At 48.8% G+C, this 26830-nt stretch overlaps 1 protein-coding gene and 1 long non-coding RNA gene across 3 annotated transcripts in view; both read left to right on the forward strand.

Moving 5' to 3' along the window:
* LOC142047451 (uncharacterized) overlaps positions 1-26830 on the forward strand; it is a 390762-nt gene that overhangs the window by 270006 nt on the left and 93926 nt on the right. The gene's annotated exons all lie outside the window — the stretch shown is intronic.
* Positions 1-26830, forward strand: part of LOC116822589 (excitatory amino acid transporter 1-like) — a 138467-nt gene that overhangs the window by 24524 nt on the left and 87113 nt on the right. For both annotated transcript variants that reach the window (XM_032776573.2, XM_032776576.2), the window contains exon 2: positions 12724-12895. The gene's annotated coding sequence lies outside the window, so the exon portion shown is untranslated. The remainder of the gene's footprint in view (positions 1-12723; positions 12896-26830) is intronic.

The raw sequence follows: 26830 nt of genomic DNA on the forward strand, positions 1-26830 counted from the left end.
ATCAGAGGGATTAATATTAGGGAGGGAGAGGAATTATTTAACTTAGTACCAATGTGGACATGAGAACAAATGGATATAAACTGATACTAGGAAGTTTAGACTTGAAATTAGACGAAGGTTTCTAACCATTAGAGGAGTAAAGTTCTGGAAAGGCCTTCCAAGGGGAGTAGTGGGAGCAAAAGACATATCTGGCTTCAAGATTAAGCTTATAAGTTTATGGAGGGGATGTTGATGGATAGCCTGATTTTGGCAATTTAATTGATCTTTGATTATTAGCAGGTAAATATGCCCATGGTCTCTGATGGGATGTTAGATGTGGTGGGATCTGAGTTACTACAGAGAATTCTTTCCTGGTGCTGGCTGGTGAGTCTTGCCACATGCTCAGGGTTTAACTGATCACCATATATGGGGTTGGGAAGGAATTTTCCTCCAGGGCAGATTGGCAGAGGCCATGGAGGTTTCTCGCCTTCCTCTGCAGCATGGGGCAGGGTCACTTGCTGGAGGATTCTCTGCACCTTGAGGTCTTTAAACCATGATTTGAGGACTTCAGTAACTCAGACATAGGTTAGGGGTTTGTTACAGGAGTGGGTGGTTGAGATTCTGTGGCCTGCATTGTGCAAGAGATCAGACTAGATGACCATAATGGTCCCTTCTGACCTTAAGTCTATGAATCTATGAATAAAGGATTGTGAAGTGTGTTTGAATATTCTGATAATCTTAGGTAAGGATAACTTAATTTATCCAAGGAAAATCAAGTTCTTTGCTGCTTGTTCTGACTTTTCTGCCAACTCGTTGACATTATCTAGTTGGATATGTTATCCTGATGGCATCATTCACGCATGGCCAGATTCAAAGGGAATTGCTGAAGTGTGCCTCTCATGAATTGTGGACTATATCTGTTACTAACTAATCTGGAGTCCCATAGTGAGCAAAGGTTGCAATGTGTTGGTGTGTTGCTACTTGATGTGCTGTGTAACAGCAGAATTTTGTTTTTAAATTGAGTAGCAATCAAATAATCAGAGGTACTCTTTCCTATTTCATTCATAAATTTTAGGGACGGAAGTAACCTTTGTGACATCTTGTCTGGCCTCCTGCATAACGCAGACAATAAAATTGGACCCACTGATTCTTGCATCAAGCCCAATAACTTGTATTGAACTGGAGGATATCTTTTAGAAAGAGACATCCAAACTCGATTTAAAGATTTCAAGTTACAGAGAATTAATCTCATTCTTCAGTAGGTTGTACCAATGGTTAGTTATCCTCATGGTTAAAATTTTGTACCTTATTTTTGGTTTGAATTCATTTAGCTTCAACTGACTTCCACCAATTCTTGTTTTGCTTTTACAAGATTATAGAGCCCTCTACTATCAGAAATCTTCTCCCTACGTAGGTACTTATAGATTGTGATCAAATCACCTCCATTCTTTTCTTCAATAAACTGAATAGACTAAGCCTCTCTGTAAGGCACTTTTTCCAATCCTTGAACAGTTGTTGAAGCTGTACTCTGAATCTTCACCAATTTTTCATTGTCCTCTTTGAATTGCAAACACTAGACCTGGACACAGAATTCAGTTATAGTGTCAAACTGATCTGCACAAACCTTGTTCCAGTGTCTAGACTCACATGAGGTTTCCTTGATCCTCTTGCATTCTGCTTCCTGTATTTATTGCAGATTTTCAATCCATGCTTGGCTGGAATAGAACATCTCGGTGTTTGTACCCAGAAGTGCATTGTGCATTATGATTAGCATTTCCAGCCTCATGCTGTGTGACTTTATGACACAATGCCGTTGTGCACAGTCCCATTATGTGCAGCAGTTTTTCATTGGCCATTCACTTAGAATTATGCACTCAAACTACTGTAAAGGTGAGTTAGTTTGTTTTTCTTGTGTGAATTTGTGAAAATTTGCTTCAGTCGTGGGTAGTACTTGTCATATTTACTTCAGACTCATCTTTCTGCAGTGCCTCCATTTCACTAGTTGTAGGAGCTCTGCCATAAGAGGCTCCCTACTGGGGCTCTGTTTCACACTTAATGAGTGCTTTTGCAGTCCCATGATCATTTTCTGAAGTCTAAGCAGTGCTTTGCACAATTGTGTGTGTAATGTGACTTCCGAAGTTTTATGATCTGTTTGTACCTTGGCCATTGTCCTCCTGTGCACAGAGGTGCCCACCATGTCCTGTAGCACACAGCAAAAGGCAAATGGCAGATCTCTTAAAGAGTAAATAAGTCAAGTCCTTACGTATTTGGATCTCGGACACTTGTATGGCACTTTCACTCTCTGCATCGCTCTGCAAACCTTATATAATTACTCTCTAGCTGTAGAAATATCAGTTTCTGTTACTTTGCTGCCTGGGATAGTCTTTTTCTTCCCCTTTGGCACAATCAGCAGTTTGATGTTGCCATCCACTCCCCCATGCCAGCCACCTTAGCAGTCCTTTCTGCTACTGTCCTGCAGAGCAATTCCCATTGCCTGCAGCAGCTGTCACCTCTCATTACCCAACAGCCAATTAACTGTGGCTGGACTTTACCAGCAAGCAACTCTGACTGTGTCTGTATCCATGGATAATGGTCCGGCTTCTCATGCTGAGCCAAGTCAAGAGCAAAGTCAAAATCATTGAGATCTGGCAGCTCACCAGAAAAATATGTGCTGGCCCTGGTACATTGCCCAGATTGAAAAGCAGCATCTCCCAGAAGAAGAGAAGGGCTGCCAAAGTCTGGCAATGGGTTAATGTTCCCCATGCCAAGGCCAGCAGACAATTGCAAACAAAAAAGGGAACAAACAAGCAGTCTTGGTTTCAGTGATTTTATGGGATTGTTTGGTCTTTTCCACTGCTGATTGTACCCTATTTCCCGGGCACTTCTGTATAAGTCAGAACCTCCCCCCCGTGTCTGTGTCACCCCCTTGGTCTGTCCTCAGTCTCTCCTCAGCAGGACGATGAAGACATCCTAGAGCACATAATAGTGGTGCTGCTCTGTGTGGAGGCCTTCTGGGTGTTCTTCTCCCCGCCCAGGCACTGTAGGATAGCTGCCTGGGTTTGCCCAGTTGACACTGATACACTCAGGCAATGTGGTAGCTGCACAAACATTTCTTTGTGGTTCACACATGGCCAGGTGATGAAAAAAGCTGCTATGTGGCCATAACTCTATTGTGCTTGTTGTTACTGGTGAGATGAGTGTGTTACGATCTGGCTTTCCTGGTAACGTAGATCAGACCTCAGGACATGCCCAAGCCCAGAACCTTTGACCCAAATGAAACCCCAAACCTTGATGGGTTGGATACGATGGAGCCTGAATCTTTCTTGGCAAATCTAGAGCTTCAGGGACAGTTTCCCTAGTAGGGGGTTTCCCTGCCAATACCCTCTTATGGAAGGTGACAAAGCTGGCTTCTGATCTGTTGTACCCCAAATGCCTAGACTCCAGATTCTAGTCCCTCTGGTCCCATTGCGGCAGAGGAGGACATGCTGAGCCCAGGCTTGCCCACGAGGCTCTAAACAGTCACATGGACTTAGAGCAGCTCCGAATGGTGATGGCTGTGTGCTGTGAAGAGGAGCAGCTCAAACTGGCTCCTAGCTCATTAGAGAAACTGAGCCAAAGGGGAGGTCTGTTCACAATACTAGTGCTATCAGGCCACCTCCGCTGTGAGCTCTCTGACCTACTTTCAGTGATTGCTGCTGACCTAGAAGAAGTTAGAAGCAACCCCATAGGAATCTACCAGCTTATGCCCTGGAGCTCTCAGGGCACCAGTAAGCAGCCACGCTAGGGAGCCAGGTGTGTGTCAGACTCAGAATTTGCCCAGCCAGCTGGAAAATTGCACTGCTTTTCTCAGAGTGAGCTTGCATTGGGCTGGAAGGACTTGGGAAGGGGACCTTGAGAACAGCCCAGGCTGGTACCCCACGCTGTCTCAGCCCTGTAAATTGTGTCAGATGTGCCCACTGACCTTCTCTCCCAACCATGCGGCCTGTCTCCCTTTGGCATAGACCTTTGCCCCATCTACACGACGCGTGAAATTCGATTTTAGATACGCAATTTCAGCTACGGGAATAGCGTAGCTGAAATCGAATATCTAAAATCGAGTTACTCACCCGTCTTCACCGCGCCGAATCGATGTGCGCGGCTCGCAATGTCGAATCCGGAACTCCGTTTGTTTTGGTGGAGTTCCGGATTCGATGTAAGCGCGCTCTGGGTTCGATATATCCCCGTCTAGACGAGATGCGATATATCGAACCCAGAGCTTTCGATTTTAACGCGCCGAACTGGCGCGTCGTATAGACGTGGCCTAATACAGAGAAAGGAGTCCTCTGCTAACAGTGCTAACTTTCCCTCCACTGTCCAGTTCCCCCCTAGCCCCCACCCTCCAGTGACTCACCAGGGTGAGCAGGGGTGTTCAGGCTCCATAGCCCATTCGGTCCTTGCCCTTTCTATTGAGGAGGTGTTTGTGAGTTGACACCTGTCCCACTAGGAACTGGACTAAGACCCACTAACTCATTTCAAATTGGTCCCCAAAGAGCTACCCAATGGCAGCACTGATCCCGAAATGGGGTGGATTGGAGTTGGATTCTGTGTCTTTGTTCCAGACAATGAGCTCTCACATCCCATGCCCGAGAAGAGAGCAGCCAAGTGACAGCGAAGAAGATGTTAATGTGGAAGCAGCCACTACAGCAAGGCACGGAGGAACAGTCATGTCAGGTGGAGTTGCCCAGCCCCAGTGTATGGAAGGCTGCCAAGTTACATTTAAATTGGCCATTCACAAAGTGCACGAAGAGTTAAAGCTCCCCCAGCCTGTCTATCTCCACTCAGCGCTTGGATGGTTATGGGGGTGAGTCCCGGGGCATGCAGGGTACACAAATTGCATGGGTAAACACTGGGATGATGCTAATGTCTCGAATTCCAGGTTTCAGACATGGAGACTCCCCCAGCAGTTAGACTCAGGGCAGAACTGGGTCTGAGACTTCTCATATTCCTAAAAGCAGCAAAGAGTCTTGTGGCACCTTATAGACTAACAGACGTTTTGGAGCATGAGCTTTCGTGGGTGAATACCCACTTTGTTGGATGTGTGCATCTGTTAGTCTTGTCTGTTAGTCTATAAGGTGCCACAAGACTCTTGGCTGCTTTTACAGATCCGGACTAACACGGCTACCCCTCTGATACTCATATTCCTAGTGTCCCATCTTCAGACCACTGACTCCTGCCAAGGTGGAAGAGCTAATGGAAGAGAACACAGATGCATGGCATGTAGTGGGACTGATTCCTGGAGGTGCATGAGGAAAGGGGAGCAGATCTGTGGTTTGGTACATGTGCCATGGAAATCCCAGTTGTGCTGAGATCAGGTGGCTAATGAGACTTTGAGTGTGAAAAACCTAGCCAAGATGGATGAACCTGTCACCATTGACCCTTCCTTGTCTCTTCAAATGCACCCACCTTTCAGGTCTCTGGCCTCAAGCCAGCACTTGTCTGGGGGTGGGATCATGCAGTTCTCCCCCTCTGCTAACCATGATTTCCTCATCAGGCCTAGGTTCAGCCCTTGTATTTCAGTTCCTCTTGAGCAATGACAATGGTAGGCAGTGACCAGACAGCCTCCTTAATGCAGAATATTGTTTTACTTAGAATCAAAGTATTTCAGAGAGAACAGATCTTAATACCGTGACTAGCCTATCCATATGCCTGTCTGTCCCTGAGGTTTCCCATTCCCTGGTTGCTGGGGAGGCCCCAGCTGCTGTCAGATGCTCCTGCAAACTGTCTTGTCTCCATATCTCAGTCTGTTCTCACTCACACTCCACCCCAAGAGTCCTTTTAGCAGGTTCGTGTCCCTTTGGTCTCTAGGTTCCCAGCCTTGGCAAACAGCTGTATGACTAATGGCTGGAGCCCTGGAATAGCATCTTCATGGCTAATAGCATCAAGGGGTAGCCATGTTAGTCTGTATCCACAAAAACAACAAAGAATCCGGTGGCACCTTAAAGACTAACAGATTTATTTATAAGCTTTTGTGGGTAAAAAACCACTTATGGTTTTTTACCCACGAAAGCTTACGCCCAAATAAATCTGTTAGTCTTTAAGGTGCCACTGGACTCCTTGTTGTTTTCATGGCTAATAGCTGTGCTATTGTCTTGGATTTGCCCCCAAGTGTGTGTTGAGAGGTTGCTTATCTGGGGCCATTGAATTGCTTTTTTGCTCTGTTTTCCCTACTGGCGAGACAAATTCATTCGGGAAAGTCTAATAGCCAAATACAACTATGCAGTAATCTTACCTCTCTGATCAAGTCATATATGATATTCATACAGTAAGAGTGCACTCCTGTTTATCCAAATGGCCTGTGAGACATAAAACTGTTGACTAACTGGTTATTTGGATAAAGAAAGTGCTATTTTAAGAATGGCCATTCTGGGGCAGACCAAAGATCCATCTAGCCGAATATCCTGTCTTCTGACAGTGGCCAGTGCCAGATGCTTGAGAGGGAATGAACAGAACAGGGCAATTATTGTGTGATCCATCCCCTCTTGTCCAGTCAAAGCACCTAACAGTCAGGTTTAGGAACACCCAAAGCATGGGGTTGTGCCCCGACTATCTTGGTTAATAGCCGTTGATGGATATATCCTCCACAACCTTATCTAATTCTTTTTTAACCCAATTACACTTTTGGCCTTCACAACATCCACTGACAATGAGTTCCACAGGCAGACTGTGCATTGTGTGGAGAAGTACTTCCTTATGTTTGTTTTAAACCTGCTGCCTATTAATTTCATTGGGTAACCCCTGGTTCTTGTGGTATGTGAAGGGGTAAACAACACTTTTGAATTCTGCTTCCAGTTTTTTCCAAATGTTTTTCTTTATGGCTTGATTTTTTTCAATATCAAGAGAGCTCATATTGGCCACCAGTGCCTGTGTGATATTCACCATTGCTATAACAGGAAGCTTTGAAAACAAATCAGTGCAGATATAATTGAAAAGCCTATCATATGCTATTGTCATCACCTCAATGACACTTGTGCTTTTCTGTTGGTCTTGTATAGGCTGGATAACAAGATCTGTGTCTCTGCTGTTACTAGCTCCATTGGGCTAACAGTTAATATCTTGCTGTCCATCTCCTCTTCTGCTCTTTTCTGTACATTCCTATCTGACCTGAGATCTGCTGCTTGACACAGTGGTCCTCAGAACTTGGTCCCTTTCACATATTTGGATACTTTGTCACAAAGTATATGGACTTTTTCATACACTGTGGTGGATGATGCTCTTATTCTCCTTATTGATTTGCATGATTCATGGCCATTTCTTTATTACAGCTAGAAGATTCTGCTTGTTTTTTAAGCTGTTGCCATGTTTTCTTGTGTGTGAAGATCTTTCTACAATTTAGGTGATAAAATATATTAGGTATTTCATTGGTGTCTTTATATTGCATAGTGGCAGCACATTTTTTGATCTCTGTGGCTCTCAGAAGATTCTTTCTTTCTTTCTAGGTCTCTTGGTTTGGTCAAGTCTGTGTAAGGAGCCTCCATATCACATACTACACATGTGTTTTTAGACCTTTGTTCTGTTCGTGGATGCTTTTTGGGAACCTCTGAACTGGATTCTATTATTCATTCAGGAATCACAACTGCATCCCAGTCAAATCTGAAGCAAACTGAGGAAAAAAATAAATCTTAGGTCACAGTACCTTATTGTATACAACAACCTAAAAGTTGCTTTGAAGTTGAAAATAATTATGTTAATGCCTGCAGAATCAAAATATTTTTTCACGTGAAGCATGACCCTCCCTGTTGTTGGTTGTCATGGCAACAGTTATGCAAATGAGGCTGTTTAATTTAATTAAAATGTCACTATTTTAATGAGAAAGAAATTACCTAAAATTGGGTGAAGATTTTCAGTCAAAGTATGGTCCATACCCATTTTTAACCCATGGCTTACCTTCACGTGTACGGTTTTCCTACAATGCAGAAGGGTCCACCACATATTTTTGTAATGTGTATGCATGGACCTTTCAAAAAAAAATGTGAATTTGCCCACCCATGTGATACCAAAAAGTTGTTGGCTGATTGTCTGTCTCTCTCTTCTCCACCTTCCTCCAGAAATTCTATCCTGGACCTCTGAGAAACCTTCCTGGCACCTGTTTTGCCAGAACTGATACATTTCCTGGAAGAGTTTCAGACAAATCAGCATTTTTCAACAACAAAAAATTCCCTGAAAAATTCCCAGCCAACTCCCCTGTTGAGTGCCTTCCACATGAGTCGCAAGGCCTTGAATTTGACATGGTGTCCAAAGGGGAGCCAGCCTGGAGAGTGGAGATCAGATCTGATGTGTTCACGATACCTTGTGTTGCCACATTCTACACGAAGTGGAGTTTCCTGAGGGCTTGTGGTTGCATTCCAAGTACATGAGGTTACTGTAGCCCAGATGGGAAGTGACAAAAGCAGACCTGCTATTCACTGTGGGAAGGCACCACACAGCTGGCACCCAGTGAACTGCGCAGTCCAGGCCTGCTATTATCACTAGCAGCTTGGATTCAGTTTAAAGAGACCAGGCACCTATTTTGTAACTTGAAGGTGTCTTGAGATAGACCCAGGCACAAGCCTCAGTAATATCTGAGTCTGGTATTGCAGGGCAAGGCTGGTGTGAGGAAGGACGCTGTAAGTGAAATTTGTCAAATGTCGATCACTAGGCAGGTGGGAGACAGACACCAGCCAGTATTTAGTGTGAAGGGGGGAAATAGAGCAGGTTGTAAAGGGCTAAACTGAGATTTAAATTTAACTTGAGTGATGGGTGGTGGCAAAAGACAATTATCCTATGTCAGTTAAATGTTAGTTACTAATAATAGACATATCCAGTCAAGTAGACACTGTCAGGTACTGCCTAATGTACATGTTCCCTCTGCCCCCTGCTGGATAGAGTCAGAACTGCTCCACTGTGAGTCATGGGACCTATGAGGCATAGCAGCTACAGAAGATCAGTTATGTCCCCTCATGAGGGATTTTTGCTTTCGCCTTCCTGGCTTCTGAATTATTTATTCCCAAGCCAGCTGCTGAAACAAGGAGTCAGCCCTGTGAGCTAGACAAGTGGCTCTCAACCTTTCCAGATTACTGTGCCCCTTTCAGGAGTATGATTTGTCTTGCCTACCCCAAGTTTCACCTCATTTAAAAACTTGCTTACAGAATCAGACATAAAAATTCAGAAGTGTCACAGCAAACTATTACTGACAATATGCTTACTTTCTCATTGTTAGCATATAATTATAAAATACATAAATTGGAATATAAATCTTGTACCTGCATTTCTGTGTATAGTATAAAGAGCAGTATAAACAAGTCATTGTATGATATTTTAGTTTGTACTGACTTTGCTAGTGCTGTTGTAAAACTAGGCAAATCTCTAGGTGAGTTGATGTACCCACTGGAAGACCTCTGCATACCCTGGGGATACGTGTACCCCTGGTTCAGAACCACTGGCCTAGAGCACTGATTGCAGCAGAGGTTACAGAGAAAAGAAACAGAAACTGCTATGCAGAAAGTGACCTCCCAGCCCCTGGACTGCTTGTCTGGTCTCCTTTCTACTAAGCTTCTGTGTTTTGTTTGTCCCCCCATCCCTCACATTTTCCCCTGTTGCCCTCAGGAGGTGGGTGTGCAGGCTCCTCTAAGAGCCAAGGAGCGGGCTAATTGGCTCCAGGCACACTTCCTTCCACCTGTACTCTCGTTCCTCAGCAAGAACGATTGCTCAGTTCCATCCACGTATCTCGACACATGCTCAGGAAGCGCAATACAGACTTAAAGTTGGTCTGCCCTGCTTCGGACCAGGAGTGTATGTTTTCTGGGCACCTGGTCTGTTTCAGATGGGTGAAAGCAGCCTCAGCCACCACAGGCTAGCTGTTCAGCCTGGTTACCTAGTGCTGGAGAGCAGCCTGTCCAGGTTGCAAGCTACTCGATCGCATGGCACTTTTTTTGTTTGGTGTCAGAACTTGCTGCTTTTGCTCAGTGAGGGGGACTGGCAGCATGGAGGGGAAACTCCTCCCCTCTAGCTATTCACCACAGATAGAGCAATTCATTCAGTAACAAGAACAGGCCTTAGGAGAGAAAAGGAAACTGGAGGGTTTACAGAAGTGCAGCCAGGCTTTTCAGATCTCAACCCCACCTCTACTCTGCAGCATCCATCTAGGCCCTAGGCAGCTCTCCCAGGTATTGAGATGCCAGCAGAAGCCTGGTGGCAATTTAGGTTCTGCTGTGTTCATTCTTCCTTTGTCAACAAGTCCAGGAGTTTCATAGACATCACATATTGTGGCCAGTGATTTTAGTAAAACAAAACATCTCAGTCCGGAGACTGATGTGTCACCATTGCCCAAGTGTCTAGGTGAGACATGGCCACACGATCCCAGCAGGTGTCCGTGTCCCAAGCTGCAAAGAATGGCAGGGACCCTGGGTTTTTTTGCCTGTGTGACCTGGGGGAGAATTCCTTCTCTACTCCATGAGTGGCAGTCAGTCTGACCCTGAGCACGTGAGCAAGACAGACAAGCTCGCACCTAGAAAGAAGGTTCTTTGTACCACCTGAGAGCTTGGCAGCACCCCATATTGTCTTGTCTCCAGCTGATGCTTCAGAGGAAAGTGGAAAAAAAAGCCTGGAGTACATCTGGCCAGTTGTGCACTGGGGTATTCCTGAAGCATGAGATTTGATTATAGTCACTGTCATAATGCGGAGCGGCAAGTGTTGGGAGCAGACTGTAAACAGCTGTAAAGCTCTTTTGTTCCTAACAGTTTCCAGGAACTTTAGCTCTGTGGCAGCCAGTGTGGACAATGGGATGATTCCTGAGCTTCCAGAGAGCCTTGTAAAGGCATCAGGGAACAAAGCTGGCTTCCTCACCTAGAGGAAAGTTAGAAAATTCAGAGATTAAGAGTGGGGCGGCAGTTCTGGGGAGCTCTTAGAGCTCGGAAATGTCCAAGGTTTTATACAGGTTAACGTATGTTCTGGACATTGTGTTGGGCTAGTAACATGATGGATAGCTCTGTAGAGAGATGGCTTTAAGAGTTATTCAGATCTGAAGGACCTGGGCTTGCACCCAGTGTTGCTGTGTCCAGCAGAATTGCTCCCACCCATAGGAGCAGATTGGTTGTGGTGCTGCCTGCCACTCCCTTGTGCCTGATTCAGGTGATGTTGGCAGCTCTGGGAGCTCGAGAGCCAGCAGCAGGTTTATTTTCATTGTGTGAGACCAGATGCCTGTGTTGGGAGGCAATGTGAAGTGTAATTTGGGCGGCATGTCTCGAGCAGGGAGCTGTGTCCGTGGCACAGGGAGAGAGGAAGAAGGATGACAGAATGAGCCCGTCAGTACCTCCACCCCAAGATCACAGAGAGATCAAAGGAGCTTTGTCAGTGAGACTCAAGCCTCTGAGCGGGCAGTGCTGGACAATTGCTCAGGCTTTCTGGAGGCATCCCAGGAGGTGTCTCTGAGGGGCTCTCCTCCTGCTCAGTGTTTACACAAAGCTGCAGGGGGGCTGGGTGGTGTCTGCTGCTGCAGTGTTGCTGGTCAGCTCAGCTTTCCTCCTTCTCACTGAGCACAGATTAGAGTTTTAGTAACTTGGGGAGATCACATGGACCTGGCGCGGTCTCAGCTTGTGTGAGACAGAGTTGGTGCTTGCTGGCAGGCAAATGGTGGGAGGCTAGGCCATGGACACACACACTAAGCTAGTGTTTTATCTCCTCCCAGCCAGATGACTAAAATCATCCACAGGAGTTCATCTCCTATCTAGGATGTGGTTTTGTAACTACTTAGCTGGTTGTTGAACCCAGAGCATTCAGCACAAGCCCCTGAACTACAGGAGAACTTCACCAGCATTCAGACTCTTATCTCTACTTGGGCCAGCTTCTAGGGGGACATGTGATCATGTGCACTCCTGCAGCATACTGCAGACATGAAGCCCTGAAACTGGTGTCTAGGAGATATGGCTCTCCCTGTGCCCCGTCGCAGGAGCTGTGATTGGCTGGGAAATGCTTTCTCTTGTTCCCTAAACTGTATGGTTGAGGTAGTGCTTTTATCTCAGTGTTTAGAGTACCCAGCTGCTATGGGAAAGGGAGCTCTAGGAATCTCTGTTTAATAAAGCAGTGATGAAAGCCAGGGGGAGCTGTGCCCATTTCCCTAAAGGCAGAGTTTGGTCCACAGCTAAAATATATTGATGATATATTTCCTTTGCACAAAAATGGATGGCATCTGGCTAGTGACACAGCTTATACACACGCTACTGTAGATCCTATATGTTAGGACAAATGCAGAAAATGCACATTTTCAGTCCTTGGTCTAAGCTGTGCAGGGTGATCTGGCCTTTGGAGGTCGTGTTTGCATAGATCAGGCTGATGAGAGAAGAAAATCTGGGATCCTGTTCTGGTAACTCACCAACTGTGGGATCCGAGTGGCTTTGTAAATGCCAGGCAGCCTACTAGAAAGCAGCAGAATGAAGTAATGGGGTGGTGGGATGGAAGCTGGTGCCTCCTGGGAATGCCTTGCATTGTTCTTGCCTCGCTGCCTTCACTGTCACTAACTCTTTTCTGCAGTTTGTGTGCGGAGGCAGAGGAATTCACTCCAGCATTGGCAGTGTTAACTGCAGTGTGGAATCCATGCAGCATCTTGGTGACAGGTGCCATGAGTCCCCAGCTCCCCCACAATCAGTTCATATCCGTACAGTCTCCTCCTCCCTGCTATCCCCCCCTCCCCATGTATCTTAGGAATAATACAGTCATTCTTTCTGCTTTCAGAGGAGGCTGCTGAGAGTTCTGTGCTAGCGCTGGACCTTCCAAAGAAGAACATTTTGCCTTCTTCCTTTGTGTTGGAGAAATAAGAAAAGAGTAAATGGACTTGCAATAACTCCCAAGAGCACAGGCACGTTTTCAGACCAGAGTCCTGCTGCCTTTCTGACACTTGCTTCAGGTGAGTTGTTTTGCCCGTGAAAGCTGTGATTTTCCCCATGTGCCAGGGGAAAGCTGCAGGGGCCTGGCAGATACCGTGGGGATGCAGTAATAGCAGGTGAGGGTTTTTCCAGGTGTGTGTGTGTGAGGGAATTTCACTCTGTGTGCTTTGTAAAGGGGGGCTAACCTGAAGGGAGTGCCTGGGAAAGCACTCTGCCCTGGCTCTGTGGAGGACTTATGTTACTGGGTTGTATTTTGTGGGGCTAGAGACTGGGGTGAAGCAGATTCCATTAGGGGTTGTCAGTCTGAGGTGGGAGATTATTTTCTTTGTAGATGCCTGCCTTCAGGCAACTGGACTCAGACCCTGGATCAGAGCGGACCAATGTTCAGTCATTACAAAGTGGTCTGGATTGGAACTTAGCTCCCTGATCCATCCAGTTCACTGTGGGTTCTCTTCCCAGCTCTGCCACTGCCTCACTGAGTGACCTTGGGCAAGTCCCTTACCCTCTCTGTGCCTCAGCTTCCCTGCTTATGGGGTAACCATTGCTACCCATGCTGTACGTGTCATGGGAGGTCTCGGTGGGGATGGTTGTACAGTACTCTCTTAGAGGCAATCAGAAGAGGCGATTTTGTTTGGTGTGGAGAAGAAAATGCAAACAAAGGAAAGGAGGCATTTCCTAGACCTTCACAGACAGGACACCCCTGCTGAGTAGGTTCATGCCCAGCTCAGAGCCAGCTGAGCTCCCCCATCATTGTACTTCAGAAAAGGGCTGCTCCAAACATCACACAGCAGAGACAGTGCTCTTCCCCGTGAGCCTCTAACCTGGCCCCATAGAGCCCCTCAGGGCAAGAGCAGAACCCCTCGGTCTCTGTCCTGAGACTCCCAAGAAGGGCTGAGTTAGTGCTGCTCACACCAGTTCCCAGGCAACTTATCAGAGCTCCGAGGGTAACTATCTAGCTAGGCCAGTTGCCTTTGCCCCTTCTTTCCTTTTGCCTTCTCCCTGTGGCGCTGGAGACCTCCCCTCCCTTCTGCCCCCTGCCTCCCAGTGCTGGAGACCTCTCCTCCCTTCTGGCCTCTGCCCCTGGCGCTGGAGACCTCTCCTCCCTTCTGTCCTCTGCCCCTGGCGCTGGAGACCTCCCCTCCCTTCTGGCCTCTGCCCCTGGCACTGGAGACCTCCCCTCCCTTCTGCCCCCTGCCTCCCAGTCCTGGAGACCTTTCCTCCCTTCTGCCCCCTGCCCCTGGCGCTGGAGACCTCCCCTCCCTTCTGTCCTCTGCCCCTGGCGCTGGAGACCTCCCCTCCCTTCTGCCCCCTGCCTCCCAGTGCTGGAGACCTTTCCTCCCTTCTGCCCCCTGCCCCTGGCGCTGGAGACCTCCCCTCCCTTCTGTCCTCTGCCCCTGGCGCTGGAGACCTCCCCTCCCTTCTGCCCCCTGCCTCCCAGTGCTGGAGACCTTTCCTCCCTTCTGCCCCCTGCCCCTGGCGCTGGAGACCTCCCCTCCCTTCTGCCCCCTGCCTCCTAGTGCTGGAGACCGCTCCTCCCTTCTGTCCTTTGCCCCTGGCGCTGGAGACCTCTCCTCCCTTCTGCCCCCTGCCTCTTGGTGCTGGAGACCTCTCCTCCCTTCTGTCCTCTAGCGCTGGAGACCGCTCCTCCCTTCTGTCCTTTGCCCCTGGCGCTGGAGACCTCTCCTCCCTTCTGCCCCCTGCCTCTTGGTGCTGGAGACCTCTCCTCCCTTCTGTCCTCTAGCGCTGGAGGCCTCTCCTCCCTTCTGTCCTCTGCCCCTGGCGCTGGAGACCTCTCCTCCCTTCTGCCCCCTGCCTCCTGGCGCAGGAGACCTCTCCTCTCTTCTGTCCTCTGCCCCTGGCACTGGAGACCTCCCCTCCCTTCTGCCTCCTGGCACTGGAGACCTCCCTTCCTTCTGCCTCTGCCCCAGGCGCTGGAGAACTCCCTTCTATTCTGCCTTCTCCCCTCGGTTCTGGAGATCTCCCATGTCCCCAGAGGAGTTAACTTCCCTCCCCAGGGAAGCAGCCAAAACACATTCTCTCTGTAACCCCCTGCTCCATGCTGGGGAGTATCTCCCTTTCCCTTGTCAGTCATTATCTGCCTAATGTATGCTAACCTCACTAGTCTCCTGGGGTCCTGTGCTCCCCCTCCTTTAGGGAGCCTCATTGCTGCTGCCTGGGAGGGGTTTCATGGCTGCCCCCACAGAATATGCAGGTTTTGTGTGGAACACAATAGCAACGTTTTCTGGAGATGGGAGAAGTGGTCTCAAATGTGCTGATTATTCCCAAGGTCTCTGGCTACTTCCTAGCTCCAAAGAAAGCTGAGGCAGAGGGAGCAGAGAAGAGAGGAGTCTGAGAAGGGCTATGTGTCGCTGAGGTGGGCTCAGTGGACTCACTTGGCTCTGGGACCTGTTCCGAGGGCTGAGCTCTTTGGTGGCAAATGAGGCAGGGTGGTGCAGAGGGGAGTTCCTTCCAGCAGGCATGAGAGCACAGGTTTCCCTGCTAGTGTTACACACGTTAGATTAAAGGATTGCTGCTTCAGGATGCCGAGCTGTTTCTTTCATTGAATCCCACCCGCTCTGAATATCCAGCACTTGCAATGGGTGTTTCAAATTGGGCCAGCTTTGGCAAGTCTTGGGAAGAGGCTGGGTGGTCTGCTAATTCGAGTAATGCCCTGTCTATGCTCAGGATTCTTCCCCTGTTGCTCTAGTTCAGGTGCACCCCTATTGGTGTGAGTAATAATGGGAGAATGAGGGTACATTAGCCACCAGGCTTTTAACCATTGTATAGACCTGCTCAAAGCAATGAGAGGTGGGCTGCTTTGCCCTAGTGCTCCCACCCCAGTGTTCAAGCATTGGTGGGAGAATTTGACAAAGTCTGGAGTGCCCATGCTGCCCAAAGCACTGGAAGACCAGGATTCCTGGGTTCTGATTCTGGCATTACTGTTGACTCCCTGGCTGACCTTGCTCAAGACACTTCCTCTCTTGATGCCTCCTTTTCCCCTGTACAATGGAAATAATGATATTCACCAGCCCTTGGAAAGTGCTTTGAGATGTAAATGCAAAGTGTTGTCAATCAGCTCTGTATCATAATCATTCATGGTTTCATTATAATGAGTGCAACAAGCCCTTCTCTCTTATTCCAGGGTGTCGGTGAGGGGAAAGTCTCTGGGCTTTCCTCTGGCCTATGATGTGCCAAAAGATGCAATACAAGCACTTAGTTCAATATGTAACACATAGGGCAAAGCACTCAGCAATCCACTCTTGAATTGTGTCCCTGCCTGGCAAGAATGATCAACTGGGCCAGTTGTGTGTCTGTCCTCTGCTTCCATTTGGACAAGGCCATGGACAGGGATTTATTGGCTGAGGTTCCAAAGGTTTTTATTGCTTGATTGAATTGCTGCCCCCTTTTGCTTATGTTGCTTGGTAGCTGATCCCCTCTCTGCCTGGGACCTCTTTGTCCTTGTGACACAGCCTTGCTTGGGGCTTGGCACAGAAAGTATTGCTGCTGTGTTTGGTATTGGTGATTGTGCAGCACAAAGCCTCCTCCAGCAAGTACCCCACTGGTGAGTTACACACATGGACAAATGGAGTGTGGCATTCACTGAGTCACCCCTGTGAGCTCATCACAGGGAGAAACTGATCCCTCACATTTAGATTTCATCTCTCACAGGGCCTTAAAAGGGGGAAAAGCCCCCCTGGGAATGTGGAGCTCTCCTAAGGGCACCCAGAACTGTAAGCTACTGTATTACCTTTCTGCATCAGCAAGAGAGCTTTGCCGGAGCTTACAGTGTGTGTCTGCTCCCAATCACACCCATCTGTCTGCATCACCAGCAAACTCCTTGAGACTCTGCCAGTCTAAACCTTCCCTTGCAAGTCACATTCAGTGCTATAGGACGTCTCTGTGCAGTGTCCAGTCCCTCTCCCTGGTCACTCACAGGAAATACCAAGTAGCACTGCCTCCAAAGAGACAGTGTGCACTCCAGCCTCTTAGCTTAGCTGAGGACGCACACTTCACTTTGATACACAGCACTGAGATGGTTTACAGTCAAAGTAAGAATAAGTTTATTAAAAAAGAGCATGGATTTAAGTAACACTAAGATAGAGTAATAGAGACAAAAATGAATACAGATAAAACAGAAGTACAAACGCTTTGTAGAGTCTAAAATTTAAGATTGCAATCCCGGTCGCAGACAGTTTCTTGCCTGTAGTCCGTTCTCAGCGTCTTCAGCCCACATGGTCTGCCTTTCACAGATTCCAAGAGCGCTGGCCTCTTTTGTCCCTTGGATGATGGATGACTAAGGGGTTCTCTCCCCTTCTTTTTATAGTTCAGTAACCTTTTCAAATAGATTCTTTTGAAGTGTATCCTCAGATAAGGATTTTTTCCCCTGCTGCTTGTGCTCCAAGAAGCTGATGCCATGCTGTTGTCTTCACCTTCTGGACAATCTGCTTTTTCAATTGCTTTAGTCGCTTTGTTTACCTTAGGTGTAAATGTACTTTCATTCTCCTTGGCAACACCTTGCTTAATTTATAACAGAGACAGAGGCAAACAAACAAAAGAATATTCCTTTGTCTAGGACAGACTTGTTCATCAGCTCTACTTGGATTCTGCTTGGTCTAAACACGTTTTAGTAACTTATTTTCCTCAACTTAAATAATTCTTTATACACAACCTGTACATATATTATGCAATGATATTCATAAACAGCACGTTCCCAGTTTTTATATAATACCTTGCAAGATACTATTTGGATAAATATTGTGACAGCAATGTGTTATGTGTAATGAGTTTGTCAGGCCTGGCAACAGTTATAGTTACAGGCAGTGAACCCTTTGTCAGAGGGCAGTTGTGTTGGTTGGTCTAGGATTTTACTCACCTGTGAGCAACCTCTCTTTTTAAAGTGACGTAGCTTGGGCCACTGGGGATTTTCTTTGCTGGCTACCCCATTGCCACCAGGACAGCTGTGGAGTAATCAGGTTGAGGCACTCTCTCTTCTGTCCCAGGACAACAAATGTTGTGTGCACACAGCAACTGTTTTTTCTCTCTGCTTGCCCATTACTGCGGTATCTAAGTGCTGCACAAAATTAAAGAGCAGGAGAGAAAAGGAGCATGGGCCACAACACAGCCATGTGTCATTGTATTTGTGCACCTGAACCTACCACCCTGCTAACTGTGTGTGTATCAGAGCATGCTGGGAAAATCTGGACAGCTGTCCCATAGTGCCTCTGCAAGGTGACTGTAGACCATGCATACAAGCTGGGAACACGAATTCTCACAAAGTTTGGCTTGAAAGTTGGGCCAAGGTTTGAGGGCTGAGGAAGGGTAGGGGGACCATATTTCCCTATGCTGAATACGGGACACCTGGTAAAATTACTTGTATTCAAACAAGTTCAATGGCAATCAATCATACAAATGTTCAAATTAACATCAAGTTCACTGAGCCCTTGTTAAAAAGAAATACTTTTTATTTACCTTTGTATCTTTAAGACTTCAGCGTTCACAGGGGGAGGGGTAACACCCTCCCTGACCCCACACAGGGGGGTGGGATCTCACACCCCCACCCCCACCCCCCTACCTCTCTCCTGAGGGGGTAATGACCGACCTGATCCTTCCTCCTCTCCACCCTGCATGCCTGGTTGAGACAGACCTGCCTCTCCTGATACCTGGCACCGCGTCTTCTTGAGGCAACACATGGGGGGGCATGCAAGGTCACATGCCCCCCCCCCCGATTTCTGCCAGGGTTCACACCAGGATGTGGCCAGCAGCCGCCTTTCGGTACTTTGGGGGAGGGAAGGGATGGGAGCTGCTTCCAGCTGCAGGGGAGTAGGGGAGAGGGAAGGGATGAGTTGGCCCGTGTCTTTGAAGAGCTCATTTCTTCCCCACCCTCACCCCACCGCTCCTGTGTGGCTGGAAGCAGCTTGTCCCTTCCTGCCCGCACAGTGTCAAAAGGTTGCGAACACCTCCAGGCTGCCATTAGTCACCCACATAACCCAGCTGCCTCTGGTTACAGTGCAGGCAGGAAGGGGTCAAGCCCTAAGGATGGATTGTGCACCAGGGCCCAGGGAACCTGACTGCAGGGGCTTCAGCAAACCTGGCCAGAGAGGTGGCTCAGCAGGGGAGGGTGCCTAGGGTCCGGAGCAACCCCGTGCTCCCTGGAGCAGGACCTGGGGTGTGTGTGTGTTTGGGCGGGGTTGGGAAGGGGGGAAGAGGATGCTAAGCCCCTGCCCTGGGGGCTGCTGTGGAGCCTGCAGGTTCGGAGCATGAACAGGCTGGAAATTGCTCCCTCCCATCCTCTGCCACTCTAGAGCTTAGCTGAGAGGCAGAGAAGTTTCCCCAAGTCAGTGCTGTGTGGGGCTTTGGCACATGCGGTGCTTGGCTCTTCCTGGCCAGCACCTCAAGCTGGAGGGTCTTGGGGTTTCCAAGAGGCCCAGCCAGAGGCAGTGGGGGAAAGAAGGAGCCTGCTGGCCAGGCTATTGGTGAGCTGAGTGTTCCGACCAGGGGCTGGTTCTCTGCACAGCATTGGCAGTGGGATGCGCCCCACCGGTGGGGATATGGAAGAGCAGTGTGGCTGAGGAGGGTGAAGGGACAAAGCAGGGAGAGGACAGTGAGAGGGGAAGCATGTAAAGGGCTGATGGGTGGGCAGCAGGGGTGACACGTGAACAGCAGAGGCGACACGTAACCAGCCAACACCTGGGGCCTGCCTGCACTCACCAACCACCACAGCTCGCAGCCAGTGCCAGCTGGAAATGGAATGGGGGGCGTGCTGGCCAATAGCCAGCATGCAGCGGAGGCTGCACTAACAGACCAGCAGTGGGAGTAGCTGGCCCTACGTGCTGCCTCTTCACCCTGCCACCAGCTTTGTATACCCACCCTCATCGTCGGCCACCGGACCCCCCCACTCACTGCTGGTGGCAGGGCGGCTGGGAAGCAGGGATCCGGCCAGCAGCAGGACCTGCTAGTACTGATGGGGTGGAGACAGAAAATATGGGACAATTTGCTCTTTTTTAAGAAAAAGTCAGGATATCTGCGGGAGGCCTTAATACAGGACTGTCCCTTTAAAAACAGGACATCTGATCACCTAGGGAAGGGGCATCATCTTTTAGCCAAACTGGTTCATCTATCAATCTAAATTCTGCTTCTTTCTCACCTTCTCCACCAATCCCCCTCTCTTGGTGTCCTGGTCTCCATGACCATCTTCCCCAGGCAGAGAGGAGGAATCCTTACTGCACATTTATAGCTAGAAGCTGGACAGTGAGTGTGGATTTGGGCAGCAGTGCACAAAACAGATTGCACAGGTTTGGCTAAAATCTCTCTTCTTCCAGCCATGCTGAGCTCTGCCCAGAATCCATCTTTCTTTCTCTGTATCATGACAGTGCAGAGAGTCCCCAGCGAGGATCATGGTTCCATTGTGCTGAGCATGGTACCAACACAGGGGAAGAGACAGTCCCCGCCCTGAAGAGACAGCTAAAGGAAGCTTTGATAATCCCATTTCACAGATCAGAGACTAAGGCACAGGGGATTATCATTATGGCTAGTGATTTGCCCAAGGTAGTGCAGGAAGCCTAGCAGAGCTGCAAATTGAATCCAATTCTCCTAACTTGTATCCAGTGCCTTATCCTCAAAAGCACCCTTGCTTCTCCAGCAGTGACCCTCCCACCTTGCACTGCGTCAGCAATACCTGACTTGCTCTGCCAAGGCTTTTTAAAATGGAATGTCAAGTTCTGAGTTTGGATTGTGCAAACCCTGCTGACCATCTCCCTCAAGGAGCAGAGTGCACGGGGTCCCCAACAACTCTGCACTTCAGCCAGTGAAGAAACTTGCTTGGTCCTTTTTTAAAGAATCAGGTCCCTGTAAACTCACCTATGAAAATCAGGTTCCTGAGGTTAACACCAACTGCCTGAAAAGCTGCAGGATCTTACAAGGGGCTGCCCAGAGAGTTAGTTTGTTTTATGTTTTACCATAGAACTCATAGAATGCACAAGTGTAGGCACTGTAGGCTGCACTCGGAGATGTCCTTAGTCAGTCATGTGTTACAGCTGGAGTCATTTTTGAGATGATGGGAAATAGGCCAGCTCAATGAAACGAAACCCCAGTTTGTGAAATGGGTTACATAACAGGCCTGGTCCCTTGCATCATCTGTAAAGCACTTGGCCCATCAGACCCTTCCATGCCTGTGAATGTGTTCATGCCTCTCATGGTATTTATAGCGTTATCCTTGTGTCGTGTGGCTCAGCTCCCACCTCTGATCTGTGGGGGACCCAGGCCACTCCAAAGCCTGCTCATTGCAACCAGAATTTTGGGTGAGAGAGGAATTGCTGGCCCTTCACGTAACAGCAGGTATGTTAGAGTCTTGCCAGGCATTTCAGTGTTTGCAAATGGATTTATTTCTGAGTCTTCACTGACTCCTTGGGGAATTTCTTGTGCTAGGGAGCCCTGGGCTGTTGTAGCTCCAGAACAGGTTTCTCTCCAGTGGGGTTGGCACAACCTGGCTCCATCTGAGGAGGTTTGAAACTTCTGAGATTTCCTTGCTGTGCAGACACTTGGAAGTTGTGCCTCAAAGTCATTATTGTTGTTTTTTTCCCAAAAAGATCTACTCTCTGAATGAGCCTGGGGAAGTTTTGGGGCCTGTGTTACATGTGGGCTAGGGAGAGTTCCAGTTGTTTCTGAGTTTGACAATTAATATGGATTGAAAAACTTTTAAAAAATAACAATGTTTAACTATTTTTATTTGTACAATGGCTGGAAATTAAGGAGGTGGGATTGTGTTTAGGGCAGTGCTGACAGCAGGACTGCAGGGGGTTCCCAGCACTAAGAGCAGCGCTGCAGGGGGCTCCCTGCTAGGGCAGGGGCCCAAGACACTTGGGCGCAAGGTGCAGAGGAGACTGCAGAGCAGAGCCCCCAGACGGGCTTGTTCACAGGGGAAGCCATCCTGCTGCTGAACAGCTCCTGCTTGGGGATGGCTTCCACACCTCTGACTGGTGAGTGAACAGGGTCATGACCAGCGGAGCTGCAAAGGGCTGCGTGCCTGGCCACAGGCCAGTGACACTGGATCCTGCAGTTGCAAGGGTGTAGGGAAGGCTGTAGTCCTGGAAGGACAGAGCAGAGACCCTGCAGCTGTGGGCATGAGGAGGAGTCCCTGCAGTGGGGGAGGCCACTTGCTGCTGAATGGCTGCTGCGTGAGACAGAGCCATTCAGCAGTGTGGGAGCTCCTCCTTCTCCCAGTCCTGGCCCGGAGTCTCTGCTCTGCTGGGCCAGGACTGCAGCCGTCTCTGGACCATGTTCCTGGAGGGATCAGGTGTCACTGGCCCTGCAGCAGCAAAGGGAGCCCTCTGCATCCCCTGCGGTCAGAGCGAGGGAGCGGGTCTGCGACAATGGGGCTGCAGCTGTGGTGCCAGGGACATGGGATCCCTGCAGACACAAGGTGTGGGGGGAGGCTGCACTCCTATTGACTGTTACCCAGCAATATATTTTTTGTCGATTTCAGTGTGTCAGCAGAAATAGATGTTTACTAACATGTGTCAGTTAGAATCCAATCCTGCCAAGTCTGCTTATCCAGCAGTGCAGATTAGATGATCACAGTGGTCCCTTCTGGTCCTGGAAACTAGGAATTTATTCTGCTTCCCGGACCAACAGCAATAAACCAAAACCAAGCAATGCTTAGAACTCATGCTCCAAACTGAGAACTTGCATTCTGGTGACCTCCCTCCTGGTTTTGCTTACACAAATGGGTCTCTCAGTTCCAAAATCACTGAGTCTGGGAGTACTGCTATTATGTGGGAACAGATTATCAGGAATAGCAGAGCCTAGTTTAGTATGCGTAGACAGGGGAGAGGATGTGCATTTTACCTACCCTCTGAGGGTAGAAGCTCTCACAACTATTTAATTGCATTTTTAAGGGGTATGACTGCAGCCCACCTCTCAAGTGAACCAGCTTTTGCAAGGGGTTCCACATTTTAACAGAATCCAGTTCTGTTCCACAGGCTGCTGCAAAGGCAGGCAATATTCCACAGGTGGGGGAGAGGCTGCTCTCTAAATACTCTGTAGACTAAGGAAAGTGCAGAGCTGGGAATCAGGAGGCTGTGTGTTCAGGCCTCACCTCTACTGACTGTTTCCATGCTCTTCCCCACCCTTATTATTGACCAGAATCTCATACCCTGGAGTAGAGTCCTCAAAGGGCTAAGTGGCCTAGTGATTAGTGCACCCAGTTTTTTTCTTCCAGATGAAAGGAGGCAGAAATGTCTGGCTCCTGCCCCTAAGCTGGCGGAACCATAGCCTCCGTCTGTTTTGGGGCCTTGGTCTCAACCAGCTGTGGTGAGGGGACCTGGAGCCTCTCTCTCCACCTGATCCCAGGCCAGGTCCTATTGGGGAGCTGTACCAGCAGAGTCCTCTACAACAAAACTCCTAGTCTGCTACCCTGGGCCACTTCCTACTGTTCTCGCCTTCAGTTTGGGGTGCAGTCCCCTGCAGTCGAAACAATCAGGAACTTCACAGAGTTCAAAACTGAGCCAGGGTCTCCAAAGGGTGCTGTGGAAGGCACTGCCAGGGGGCGTCCCCAGCCCTGGGGGTCCATCTCAGGCTCAACTTTCCATCTGGTTTTGTCCTAGGGAAGGGCTTATCTTTCCTCCAGCCCATTTGCCTCCCCTTTAACCTGGACCTCTGGGGTCTTTAAGCTGCTCGTCCAGCCAGAGTGTACTCTGCAGGCCTAGGAAGGTGGGGATTGGCCCAGTATTGTCCTTGAGCCCTTTTAGGCCCAGTGCAGTATGTACCCCTTCACGTACCCAACCTGTCCTTCCCCCCTTTACAAATAGATTCACACAGTTAACTGGACATTGTTACTGAAATGTGCCTGGGAACAGAATCCAGGTCTCCAATAAGACCAGGCTAAGTTTTAGCTATTTGGCTGCTCTGCCTTTCCCATTGGGTATGCCACATGTATGTCTAGTCAGTCTGGCTCTAACCACTGCACCACATTCCGCTCCCAGCCCCAGTGAGAGACCCAGGAGCACCGCAAATAGCAAATAACTGTCACCCACTGTTAGAATGTGTTTCAGGTTCCCCTCCAGTGCCTGATCCTAAGGCAATAGGCCCAGGAAGCTGTTACCCTTGTCATTGAAGTGATAGAGGTTTCTGCTGTAATCTGAAAATTCAGGCTTCACTCCCTTCTCATGACTAGGGGGCCTGTATGGTAGAACTCGGTCTTCCAGTTCCCTGTTTTTTAAGTGGGTTTAATTCACACAGTGAGACAAACATTAGTTAGGATCTATCAGTTATGGGGTGACAGGGACAGGCGGGTTTGTAAATGGGATGTTCTCACCTGAAAGGCCCATTTGAGGCCTTTGGTCCAGGTTCTGAGCACTAGTGTTACATGCTGGCAGGTCTGAAGTGCAACATAGCCAGCAGCCCTCCTGTGACTGTGCAGACAAGCCCAGGAGTTCAGGAAACCCCGTGGACAGTGGAGGTGGTAGCACAAGCCAGGAGCAAGGCAGAACCAGAGGGTGTGTCTGTGCCTGGCAACCTCAAAACCTGTGCTACAGGGGGCACTACAATAATGGAGCCACCATTTTTTGAAATTGGTGGCTGCCAAATTCTAGCTCCTCCCCTCCCCACAGTAGAGAGGGCTCAGAGCCAGATAGAGAGAAATATCCTGGTCCTGAAGTCAGGCATGTGAACATGCTGACTCACCCAAAGTTCCTTGTTCCAGTCAGTGAAAGTAATATAAAAGATTTACTGGTATGGGGGCCTGGCTTCAGGTCCCTGGAAGGGGCAGGGCCTCGGGTGGCAGGGACAGGGCTGAGGGTCAGCCTCCTCCAACCAGCCCTTCCACGCTGCCCAGCCCGTGTCCCCTGGAGCTCCGGCGGTGATTTAAAGGGCCCAGCCTCTGTTGTGGTAGCAGCAGCGGCAGCCAGGCTCTTTTAAATCACTGGTCCCCGGGGCAGCTGCCCCTTTTGCCCCCCTCTCCACCCTGTCAGTGGCCTTGGTTGGTGACAAAAGGGTCAGTGACGTTAAAGTGCTGCCATGGCAGCAATTTAATGGCAGTTGTGTATGGGCCGGTACTGGCAGCCACTCCTTACCGGTACTCTGTCCTTTCCCCTTTGGTTCCAGTGCGTTCTTGTGTACTGTGTCTAATCCCGTTTCATGTGAGGCAGGCCTCTTCTCTTTGCCTTTTTGAATACTATTCAGCAGTGTAATAGGCCTCTCCATTCACCCCAAATTTCCCTTAGCTCAGTTTCACCAGTCAGCCTCACCTCAGTCCCCGGAGAAATCATGGGGCAGGTCCTTAAGGAATCCATTCTGAAGCACTTGGAGGAGAGGAAGGTGATCAGGAACAGTCAACATGGATTCACCAAGGGCAAGTCATGCCTAGCCAACCCAATTCCCTTCTGTGATGAGATAACTGGCTCTGTGGATATGGGGAAAGCGGTGGACGTGATATACTTTGACTTTAGCAAAGCTTTTAATATGGTCTCTCACAGTATTCTTGTCAGCAAGTTAAAGAAGTCTGGATTGGATAAATGGACTATAAGGGGATAGAAAGTTTGCTAGAATGGGTAGTGACCAATGGCTCAATGTCTAGTTGGCAAGCGGCATCAAACAGGATCAGAGTTGGTCTTGGGGCTGGTTTTGTTCGACATCTTCATTAATGCGCTGGATGATGGAATAGATTTCACCCTCAGCAAGTTCATGAATGACACTAAGCTGTAGGGAGAGGTAGATATGCTGGAGGGTAGGGAGAGGGTGCAGAGTGACCTAAACAAATGGGAGGTTTGGGCCAAAAGAAATCTGATGAGGTTCAACAAAGACAGTGCAGAGTCCTGCACTTAGGAAGGAAGAATCCCATGCACCGCTATAGGCTGGGGACCAACGAGCTAAGCAGCAGTTCTACAGAAAAGGACCTGGGGGTTATGGTGGACGAAAAGCTGGATATGAGTCAGTAGTGTGCCCTTGTTGCCAAGAAGGCTAATGGCATATTGGGCTGCATTAGTAGGAGCATTGCCAGCAGATTGAGGGAAGTGATTATTTCCCTCTATTTGACACTAGTGAGGCCACATCTTTACTGTGCCTAGTTTTGGTCCTTCCCCCGCTACAGAAATGATGTGGACAAATTGGAGAGAATCCAGCGGAGGGCAATGAAAATGAGCAGGGGCCTGGGGCACATGACTTATCAGGAGAGGCTGAGGCAACTGGGCTTATTTAGTCTGTAGACGAGACGAGTGAGGGGGGATTTGATAGCAGCCTTCAGCTACCTGAAGGGGGGTTCCAAAGAGGATGGAGCTCGGCTGTTCTCAGTGGTGTCAGATGACAGAACAAGGAGCAATGGTCTCAAGTTGCAGTGGGGGAGGTCTAGGTTGGATATTTGGAAAAACTATTTCACTAGGAGGGTGGTGAAGCACTGGAATGGGTTACCTAGGAAGGTGGTGAAATCTCCATTCTTAGAGGTTATCAAGGCCCTGGCTGAGATGATTTAGTTGGGGTTGGTCCTGCTTTGAGTAGGGGATTGGACTAGATACCTCCTGAGGTCTCTTCCAACCCTAATCTTCTATGATTCTATGATAACTCTTAACTGTAGTCTCCTAGCATTACCCTAAACTAGCCAGTCTCAAATCTGATCCACTGCCCTTTTTCTGGTGAACCTCAGAATGAAGCATTTGAGGAAGCACATCCTGGGGGGATTGAACGTTTAGGAGAGGAGGGGGTCTATTTTGTCTGAAGTTGTCCACCTAACAAAAGAGCTGGAAAACCACTGCTGGAAACACCTTGTGAGGGACAAACCTTAGCTAGTTCAGAAGTTCAGTTCAGAGATTAATTCAAATCTCTTTGTTCTGCAGAATCATACTAGAAATGTCATAACAATGAGATTTGTGGTGCTTCTTGCCTGGTCAGAAATACTAGAAGAACAGTCTGTTTCCCACTATCATTTTATTATTTTGGTTATGGTTCCAGCCACAGGCTGGAACTCA

This window comes from Chelonoidis abingdonii, chromosome 11, assembly GCF_003597395.2.
Source record: "Chelonoidis abingdonii isolate Lonesome George chromosome 11, CheloAbing_2.0, whole genome shotgun sequence".
NCBI classification, from domain to species: domain Eukaryota; kingdom Metazoa; phylum Chordata; order Testudines; family Testudinidae; genus Chelonoidis; species Chelonoidis abingdonii.